The sequence below is a fragment of the Aedes aegypti genome, chromosome 3, assembly GCF_002204515.2.
Source record: "Aedes aegypti strain LVP_AGWG chromosome 3, AaegL5.0 Primary Assembly, whole genome shotgun sequence".
Taxonomy (NCBI): Eukaryota; Metazoa; Arthropoda; class Insecta; order Diptera; family Culicidae; genus Aedes; species Aedes aegypti.
The window spans coordinates 385,901,686-385,912,799 of record NC_035109.1 but is presented as its reverse complement, the minus strand read 5'-3'; the positions used below and the strand labels follow the sequence as shown (position 1 = coordinate 385,912,799).

The 11,114-nt window shown below is 39.0% G+C and overlaps 1 long non-coding RNA gene across 1 annotated transcript; it reads left to right on the top strand.

Annotated features, from left to right (window-relative positions):
- Positions 1-4,075: 4,075 nt before the first annotated feature.
- LOC110679306 lies at positions 4,076-9,258 on the top strand. The gene is made up of 5 exons (XR_002502377.1): positions 4,076-4,213; positions 4,281-4,393; positions 4,475-4,588; positions 4,676-4,770; positions 8,982-9,258. It is a non-coding gene; the product is annotated as an uncharacterized LOC110679306 (long non-coding RNA).
- Positions 9,259-11,114: the final 1,856 nt, after the last annotated feature.

Here is an 11,114-nt window from a genome sequence, read left to right as displayed (position 1 = left end):
ACCAGCTTTCCCTTTCAGCTCTAATTTATCGTTTGAATAGTAGCGAACTTGCCAAGGGCGAAAATAATTGTTAATTAAAATATCAATGACTTTTGAACACATCGTGAAACAGAATAATTTTGATGTTGTTTTTAAAAGAAAATCTTATTATTTCTTCATTTTGCATCAAACATTTTTATTTTATACTTCCAATACAACTATACTTTCAATACTGGTATCCTAGTTAACGTTTGCGGTTGTAAAATTGCAAAACGATTTTTTTAATGCACCTACAACTTTTCACCTTATCTTACTTCGATTTTCGGGTTTGGAGTAACTTTGGTAATGAGTATGTAAGCAAATGAAAATCCAACGGGTAAGAAATTTTTTGGTTCTACCGGTTCCACTGAAGTTGTTTTTGGACCAATTTAGTTAATTTATAGAACATCTTATAAATTGTGATACCGAACAGCTTTGTTTATAATGTGTCAGTTTTTATTTTATTTTTATTTTTATTTTTTGAGCACTTTTATTTAATTTTATTTAATCGCAAAAAACATCTTGCCCTTTTAACTCGTGCTTTGGTCTAAATTTGCACGTGCCACTTGAAGCATCATACCAAGCGACAAACCGCCGGTGTTTCTCATGGCATCGCAGCAGACGGCCTCAATTTCCATACATCTCATCACAATTCTGTTCAGTGTAGCGGACAGGTAGCACGTGTGTGTGCAAATTTTCCTTCTTGCCGTTTTTTTTCAGACGTTTGGTATGACTGATGCGAGCACGTACGGTTATGCTAAATTTTTCAACATTCGAGAACACGCGATCCAATCGAGTGAGAAAGAGACGAAAGAATCGGAAAGTACCACGATGAAACTCTTGTATAGTGGGAGTATTCACAGAAGGGAATCACTTGACAAATAAACAATCTGTTGTACGTGAAACAATGGGAGAAGTTTATTTGCCTGAAATTGGGACCATCCATCATTTGGTTTTTGACCCATCGAAACTCAAGTGTGCCCACTTAGACAATATGTAGCATTTCAATATTCCCGATCGAAAAAATCAAAGCGGAAAATTTGTCGTTAAATCTATGGCTGAAATTGAAAAATTGTTCACATAACGTAAGCGACCCACAGGAATCCTTTTCAAAGCTTTCTTTGTTTCATGTGGTTGATAGAACGTGGACAACGCAACGCTTTCAGAATATAAATTAAGATAAAAGCGATGTACTGCTGAAAGTCTGCATTCTAAAGGAAAATGTATCAGCTGTTGCTTTTAAAACTGGAGTTTCCAATTTTTTTTGGTGGTCTGTTGAATACATGAAAACCAAGTGCAATAATGGAGTAATGCTGCCATTGCACTGTCAGTTTTCCAATCAAACAAATAAATTTAATTTAGACTGTAATATGGGGTCCTCCATAAACCACGTGATTAAGTGACATATAATAGTGTTTTGGGCTGAGTATTCATAAGCTGTGATCATTCATCCATCCAAATAAGAAAATCTAAATAAGGACTGTTCATTTTATAAAGTGGACACCTTGTGCATGCTGTATCTTTTTAATTTATCAATGAAATTGTAACATGGTCATTTTATGTAAATATTATTTTAAGATTTATTATAGTATTATAGGAATGTAGATACATATTGTTGCGTATACAGTCATTTATTTCCTTCAATGTAATTTGTTGTTCCGTATTTAATTTATTTTTCCATTTCAAACGATAATTCTTTGATAATTTACTAAATCCAATAAGTTCACTAAATATTTGCAAACTCAGTATCACCACTTCTAAATGACATGCATTATTCTCAAATCCGCATAACTTGCATGCAAGTTGCCTTCAAAGTTATAGCAGGATAACTATCGTTCACACGCCGCCGTAGAATCTGAATTAGCTCGAGGTTCAAAGTTCAAATCCGAACCATTCTCTCTTTTTATATGACCGGCAAGCGAAGATAAAACAAAACGAGACAAGACCATCTAGAAGGTATGCGTATGAAAGGGATGTAGTTTTGGGCAAGAACGATGGGAAGATTGATGAGAATCGATTGTTTGAAAGGTCGTCGAACTACTTCGGGAGTTTGACGCACTTCCGGCCACGAAGACCGTAACATTCAACCCTATCTGAGGATTTCAGGGACTTCTACTCGTTCACTTTGACTTGAACCGTGGAAGAGGCGAGAGTGCGCGTAGTTAGTACTTAAGTGTACCTTGTGTCGCGGTGTGTTTAATGTGGTATGTGATTTAACAAACGTGAGAAGTCTTTAAGATTAAGTTATTGTTCAATTCTTGTTCCTTTCCGTGTAGCCTTAGTCAACGATAGGTCAAAAAGTTACGTGCGGTCTATTTTTTTGTGTGCGTATAGTGTATGAAGAAGGTAAATTGAATCGTCTTTTTTTTGTGTGGAAATCATTAATTAATTATTAATTAATTGCGTCGAAAAAGCCGATCGACGGCTTCTTGTGTGAAATCGCTTCTAGCGATAGAAAACCTGCTCGGCACACCGCCCGTTTTCGTCAAGCGCATTTTCGACCCCACGCTTCAACGTCGAAGGTCCCGGGTCGGGGGAGATTCCGGAAGGGAGACGTTTATCTCCGACAGAGCGAAAGGTCCAACACGCTATTTTCCGCCACGTGTGGACCATTGAACGGATCGACGGTCCCCACGTCGATTATTTGCACCAACCGTCACCCGCGTGCAAATCGCAGCAGAAGTCGAGAAGCCAATTGGGAGTGCAACGCGCAATACTTCGTCCGGCGAGATGCTGCTTGGCCGACGACGATAATGCAGAACACGGTACCGTGAGTAGAACAAAGCATGCTTATTTCCACCCACCAACACTGAGCTCGAAGACAGACGATAAACCTTAGCAATCGCTAGAACTGTAAGCTAGGAAACCGCACACAAGTTAGGCTAGGAAGCAGAAAGAGAGAGAGAGAGAGAGAGAGAGAGAGAGAGAGAGAGAGAGAGAGAGAGAGAGAGAGAGAGAGAGAGAGAGAGAGAGAGAGAGAGAGAGAGAGAGAGAGAGAGAGAGAGAGAGAGAGAGAGAGAGAGAGAGAGAGAGAGAGAGAGAGAGAGAGAGAGAGAGAGAGAGAGAGAGAGAGAGAGAGAGAGAGAGAGAGAGAGAGAGAGAGAGAGAGAGAGAGAGAGAGAGAGAGAGAGAGAGAGAGAGAGAGAGAGAGAGAGAGAGAGAGAGAGAGAGAGAGAGAGAGAGAGAGAGAGAGAGAGAGAGAGAGAGAGAGAGAGAGAGAGAGAGAGAGAGAGAGAGAGAGAGAGAGAGAGAGAGAGAGAGAGAGAGAGAGAGAGAGAGAGAGAGAGAGAGAGAGAGAGAGAGAGAGAGAGAGAGAGAGAGGGGGGGAGGAAAGGAACCACCATGAATAAACCCTAGGGTACAAATCCATGCAATAAATGTTTAAGGTCTCGTTTTTTTCTGAATAAATGTGTTTCTGTTAGTTTAGTTCATGTAGCAATAATTTTGGTCCGAAGGATTTCTCATGTTTTTCGCGTCGTTCTTGTAGTTTTTTGTTGATTGTTTTCCTCCAGGTTGGGCTGCCTGGGAAATCAGCCTCAGCACTCACGTGTCGGAAACGGACGAGAAGATTAGAACAGTGAGTTCCTCCCGTGATGAGAAATACGTGAGTGGTGTTTTTGTGGTTTTTCGGTAGAACGACGGTTAGCACCAGTTTTCCCTTCAGGACCGTTTGGAGCATGATCTTTTTCAGCCGTACTCGATAGGTGGTCAGAATCGTTCCGATATTAGCTAATAACCTAAAAACCCGCCCTGAGGTTGGGTTTCTGCCGGGCAACCTAAACTTGGCGGACAGTCCTCTTTGAGGTGGCGCTTACACGGGAAAAAATCTGATCCCATTATCATGATTTACGAATCATGAAAATTATAAATTGCTTTCGGGACGAAATCATGATTCAGACTCATGATTTTTGAAGCTGAGCTACCACTATCATGATTCAGAGCAACCATTTTCATGAGCTCCAAATCATGACCATGAAAAGCTTTACGCACACGGTGCACCTGTCAAAACGTGTGTAGCAAAGCTTGTGCAAAGCATAGTTGGCTGCGCATTCACGGAAAAGTTGCCCTTTTTTAAAAAAAAAGTTCACTTTTATTGCCGGTTTCCTGCGCCGCTGTTGCTCTACTGTCGTTCCTGCTCTACTATTCCGTTCCTGCTCCGTTGATATCGAGCTATTCCGGCTCTGCAGAACTACCGGTAAGTGAAAAAAACGCATGCAATTCAATACAAATGTTGACAATTTTCCACCGTCTTCTCTGTTTAGCCGTTTCATTCTGTTCCTTTCCTGCCGTGGCTGTTGCCCGTTCCGGCTCCTGTGTACCCGTTCCGGCTCCGCATTGAGGGAAAATTCTTCCGGCTCCGCTCTACTAACTACCGGTAAGTGATACAAAATTAATCCATTTTTGCGCCTGTAATCGAAATCCATTTTGACCATTTTCCACCGTCTTCTCTTTTTAGCCGTTTTATTGTCCCAGTGCCACTGTCGCCATTCCCGCCGCGGCTGTTGCCGTCCAATAGGTGCATCCGTTCCGGCTCCGCATTGAATGACCAGCTCCGCCCTACCAACTACCGGTAAGTGATACAAAATTAATGTATTTTTGCTCCTCTAATCGAAATCAAATATTGACCATTTTTCACCGTCTTCTCTTCCGTAATAAGCTCCCGATTTTGTTGCCGTTCCGGACGTTTCGTTTTCAGCCTTGGCTGGTTCCGCCCAGTAGGTGTTCCCGTTCCGACTTCCCCCACAACTACCGGTAAGTATTACAAAATGAATCTATTTTTGCATCTGCAATGGAAATCAAATGCTGACCACTTTCCACCGCCTTCTAATTCGTAATTAGCTTCCATTTCCATTGCTGTTTTGGGTGCCCCATTTCCACTCCTACTATCCTGTCCATAATCATATAGTCGACGTAAGCACTACTGTAGTTTTCAACACAATCTCTGTTGTCTAGCAACAAATAATACAAATTTAAATATTTTTATCAGGCTGACATTCAATCTGCCGCTCCACACATAATTGTCCCATGTTAGTTTTTGACTCTTTCTTTCTGTCTCGACGTTCCTACTAAAATTTGGCCTGCCTCTTCAACTCAGTGTTCCTTTAGCACTTCATAGTAATTAATTGAAGAGATTTCTTTGCCTGCCATTGCACGAATAATTATTGTACATTGTGTGGCAAGCACAATGATAATCTATGCCCAGGGTGTCGAGAAAAATTCTTCCTCGACCGGATCGGGAATCGAACCCGTCGTCTCCGAAATGGCGATCCAAAGCCTTAACCACTACGCTACCTGGAGACCCAAAGTAACTGCATATCAGCCCCATGATGGAATTGAACTGACCAGGAATCATCATAAGGATCTGCTTTCGAGGTCATTCTATTTTTCTATAATTTATTATAATATTCTAACTTCATTGTAACTGTAACTTTACTATCGTACATACATTATTGACCCAATTTTGTCAGCTCATGTTTGGAGAACATGTTTTGCTCTCCTTTAAAATTTAAACATGTTTTTCAACTTTTTATCGCTCTATTTTTTAGTTTCCGAAAGCAGTTTGATGATGAACCAAAAAGATTTGGAAAATTTTCATTTGTAAAATGATGACAGCATAAAGATTATCGCAAAATGGAGCTGACAAAATCGGGTCCATGTTGTATATTGGCTAATTATAAGTGATTTTTCAAACATTTGCATGAATTATGTAGTTTGAAACTTTGATAACGATTTTCTCAATGCCAACTTTTTTCATATGGAACTGTTTTGCAGATACAGGCAATACATTACACAAAAACAATCTAATAAGAAGAATTTGAATGCTTGATACGGCTGACAGCTGAACTGTACATTGCATCCCATTCAAGATATTTGAAAAAAACATCGTTTATAATAACTCAAACATAGTATTTTATCGAAAGGCACAGAAGTTCGGAAGCATAATGGAGCCGAAGTAGAAAAAACATCGTTAAAAAGTTGAATGCAGTTCTCTGTCTAAGCCAATCAGTTCACAGAACAGAGGTGAGTTATTAAACGAATTAGAAAGTTGGTGAGAAAATGATTAAGTGAGGGACTTAGTGAGAATATGGGTGATTGGGTGAGTTAGTGAGAAAATGAGTTTGTGAAAAGTTCAGGGAGAAAGTACGTTAGTAAGAAAGTAAATTGGTGGGAAATATGTTGATGAGAAAGTGAGTTTGTAAAACAATATGTTGGTGAAAAATTGAGTTGATGAGAAAGTGAGTTCTTAAGAAAGCAAGTTAATAAGAAAGTGAGTTCGTGAGAAAATTAGGAGAATGCGTTATGAGTTATGAACAATCCTTTGGGCTCAAAAGCTGGAAAACAAGCGCTCACTGGGTTTTATCTCAATTTTCCAAGCCTGCCCAGACACCTCCAAGAAAAAACTGAGAATATGTTCCTCCTCCAATTCGTATTTTCAAACGTTGAAAAATCACTCTCCAACGATGAGGTTCTGCACACCTTGATGAAATTATCCACCTAGAAGACAACCCCATACAATTTCGCGTGCAAGATAAAGAAGAAAGCATATACTTTTTGTTTGGGGGCCTACGAGGTGACAATTTAGGGCTCAATGGCATTTTGGACTACAGTAAGTCATTTGTAGCAAATCACCCTTGCAGAATATGCTCTATGAATTTAGAGAATATGAGAACATCAACGGTCGACAATGCTTCATTGTATCGTACAGAAGAATCGTACAACATGGCGCTTGAAAACGGAAAGTTTTCTGAAACAGGAATAAAAAAAAATTCGATATTCAATACTATTCCCAACTTCCACGTCACCGACCTGAAAATTGTTGATTGCATGCATGACTATTACGAGGGATTTGCTCATGATGCTCTTGCTAGCTGCATTTCCGCTTTTATTACGAACGGATATTTTTCCTTACATATCCTGAATCAAAGAGTGCAACGTTTCGATTTCGATGTTAATCAGAGAAAAGTCATTCCCCCGGAAATCAAGCAGGAGCATTTGGAGTCTTGTAAATTCAAGATGTCGGCGTCGCAGATGAAGTGTCTCGTGGACAACATTACTCTAATGATTGGAGATTTGGTACCTGCAGTTGAGGAATGGCGATTTCTTGTGAATGTGACCAGAATAGGAACAACCATAATGAAACCATCTTTCACATCTACTGAAATCCAGGAACTTAAAGATCTGATCAACATCACATTAACCCAGTATAAACAGTTGTTTAAAAAACATCTTAAGCCAAAAGCTCACTTTTTGACCCATTACCCACTGGCGATCCAATGGACTGGTCCTACCAGGTTTACATCTACCTTCATCCCTGAGATGAAGCACAAGTATTTCAAAAAAAATGCCACAACAACTGCGTCAAGAAAAAACATTGCTCTGACCATTGCAATCAAAGATCAATTCAAAATGGCATACAACGTGATGACCAACAAGATCAATTTTGGACCGTTGAAGCTCATCGAAGGCACTGGTTTTTTTCATCAAGCTTGGCTGTATACCGTTTCCATATGAACTAATTTCCGGAGACGAGAACATCATTGTTCAAGTATTACGACATGTTATGTTAGGAAAAACAACAATCAAGGCAGGAAGCGTATTGATTACCAAACCTCAAAGCTACGTCTTCAACGAAGTGCGACATATTATTGAAAGCGATGGCGCCATTACCTTCATTGTCCATATATACCGAAACCATCTGTTCGACGAGCATCTAGATTCGTTTATAGTGGACCCGGAAGATTACGATGTTGGGAAATGTTGCATTGAGGATATAAGTAATCCTCCGTCCCATCTTCATAACCTACCCGATGGTCGAAAGGCAATTTCCATTCAAAGCTAATATGTAATGAGAAACATTGAGTAAGTATGGTTTCTTTTGCTTCATTATAAAAATAAGTATTCTGAGTCTAATATCCTTGTTGTTCTTTGGCGAGTAGAAGTTTACACGGAATGAAAGTTGTACTTCCAGAGAAAAACAGTTGTATTGTTTGAACAATATCTATATATACAAAAATGAATTTCTGTCTCTGTCTGTCTGTCTGTCTGTCTGTCTGACCGCTATAGACTCGGAAACTACTGGACCGATCGGCGTGAAAATTTGCATACAGGGGTTTTTGGGGACGGGGAAGGTTTTAAAGGTAGTTTGGAGTCCCTCCTCCCTCTGGAAAGGGGAAAAATAATGTGTAAAAGTGAAAAAAATATTATTTTTCTTTTTCTTTGCAGGTATTCTTCTAAATGAATCACTTGATTGATTCTAAATGTTTCTATATTTACCTTTGGACAAGCTGAGGACCACTCAAAGAGAATTAGTCCGTTTGTTGTATAAAGATAATGATTAAGTGTAATATAATTTTACTTGGGTCTCCAGTTAGCCTAGTGGTTAAGGCTTTGGATCGCCAATCCGGAGACGGCGGGTTCGATTCCCGGTCCGGTCGAGAAATTTTCTCGACTCCCTGGGCATAGAGTATTATTGTGCTTGCCACACAATGTACAAATCATGCAAAGGCAGGCAAATAAAGCCGATCAATTGATAACTGTTAAAGTGCTCTACTACTTTAAAAGTACTCTCTACACAAGTTGAAGAGGCAGGCCAAGTTCCAGTAAGGAACGTCGAGCCAGTAAGAAGAAGAAGAATATAATTTTACTTGCTTCAAATAAAATTATACCTTGTATTCATAGTGACAGAAGCCCTAATAAATGTAGTTAATATCAGCTCAGAAAATCATGATTATCGACCACCTGCATACTCTGGATGTTACACATTCTTCTTCTTCTTCTTCTTTCTGTCTCAAACGTCCCCACTGGAACTTCGCCTGCCTCTTCTACTTAGTGTTCATGAGAACACAATTATATCAATTGTACCACATAATTTATAGCTGCACTTCATAACAAAGTTGTCTTTGAGTATAGTTTTATGCTTTATTATTTAATTTCGTATTTACTTTTTCTTTTTTTTTATACAGAACGCAGGTGATATAGAAGGGAGGATCGAGCGGCAACTGAACCATCTCCGCGAAAAAATTGGGGAATCATCGCTACAACCTCAAATTGTCGCAGTGGGCACGAGCAACGATGGTTATTTTTGGCGGCGCGGAGTATATCGCAGATAATATTGTGCATGCTGTATGCATTTGTATGCATATCACTTATGTGCTAAATTTGCGATATACTCCGGACTGCAAACCGCTGTGGCTCTTTGTTCAGTCATACCTGTTAAAAATCCCGGCGTCCATTATTGAGCTCCCGAAGAGCACACGTGATTTGCTAAAAGGCATAGATAATTAAACTGGAAGATCATTTTTTTTTCTTAAAATAATCTTTTTTCAAGTGAAAAGAATAGAATAAATTAATTAAACTCAAAACCCCAAAATATGTTTTAAATAAATGTTGTACTCACAAATAGTTTAAGGTGAAGGTGCAGTGCGTTTACTTTCAAAACTATGCATTTTGCCTTGCGTTTTCTCGAGCACAAATCTGAAAATCTGCCTCAATCTGAAAATGTACCACAATGTTTACTGCGAGTGAGCGAGCAACGAGTTATATTTTCAGCTTCATAGACCTGCTGGATGATCAGATTTATGATCATGGGAATTAGAGCAGAATGAGAGGCGGCCATTGTGATAGCCATTTTTAGATTTCACAAACCATGTCCTTAATCAGACCGTCACACAGTAGTTTAGTCTGCAAAAAATGACAGACAAAACCTCTAGCTCAGTGCTTCCCAAACTGTGCGCCGCGGCGCCCTGGGGCGCCTTAAATCTTTTCAGGGGCGCCGTGGGCCGATTAAAAGTAAGGCCTGGCAAACCTTCTCAACTTATGTTATAATTGTATTACATTGATCGAAAGCATCAGACGAAAGTTGAATACGAAAATCGAACAAAGAAGACAATTAAGCTGCTCGCCACAGAAGTTGAATGCAACTTTTTGGGAGTGAAAACATTAAGATAGCTTTGAGATATCGCTCACCAGTTCAAAAAAAAATTAATATCTATGTTCAAAGTTTTTCAAATTCCATGTTCCAAATTTATGTTGACAAACATTGTAAAGGTATATACAGTAGACGTTCGGTAACTGCAACATGTTTACGTTTCACTTAGCGAACGAAATTCGATAACTGCAACGACTGACAAACGTCAACAACCCATCAACTGACGTAAAATGAACGTGAAATTCATGCGACTGTTCATTTGGGCTAACAGGGGCTAACATGGCGCACCATTTTGACGTTTGGTGGTGCGATAACTGGAGAATTGTTGCAGTTACCGGACTTGCAGTTAAAAAGCATTGCAGTTAAACCGTTTGCACCGACCGAACGTCTACTGTAATAGAGTTTTCTGTAGGATTAGTTAGAACTTTCTCAGAGTTTATATATTGTTGAAGTTCTGAAACAACATCCTCTATAAATGATATCAAATTGTTATTACGCTATAGTCACAACCTTGCTGGTAGGGATCTCAGTAACAAACAGATCTTCAGGCTGGATGGAGTTACATTGTGTTGTTAAAAGCTCCACTATGATTTTTTCATCTTGCTTGCTTGCTCTTCCTCTGTTTACCTGTGTTATACTACACATTTTCATAGAAACGGAAGAACTTATGTTATTAATTGTTTAAGAGAATTGCAGCCCTAGGCTGGCTCATTTCTGCGATCATATGTCAAAAAGTAAACTAACCTGGAAAATGCCATAATTTTTATTCTCCTTATCAAAATTAAAGTCGCTTAGTCATATCGAGAAGGGGGTTTCACAACACTGGGAGAAACAATTTAACTTTTCTTATTTCTTATTCTGATGCAAAAATGTTAACCATGTTAAAATCTTTCGCAAATGTAAAGACATTTTTATAGCCTCGAATTGAAAGGAATCCTTTGACGATTTTTTTTAAATCCTGCTTCTATCAAAATTTGTCGTTTTTTCTATTTTTATGCTTTTACAATACAAGCGGCGCAAATTTAGCAAGAATTTAAAGTTCACTACAGGATCCAGAAACACCAGAAACTGTGATAGTTCAAAATGTAATTTAATATTTTTTGCAGATTCCTATTTTTGTAAAAAAAATGTGCAATTGTTTTTCATATCAATAATTTTATTGAATTAT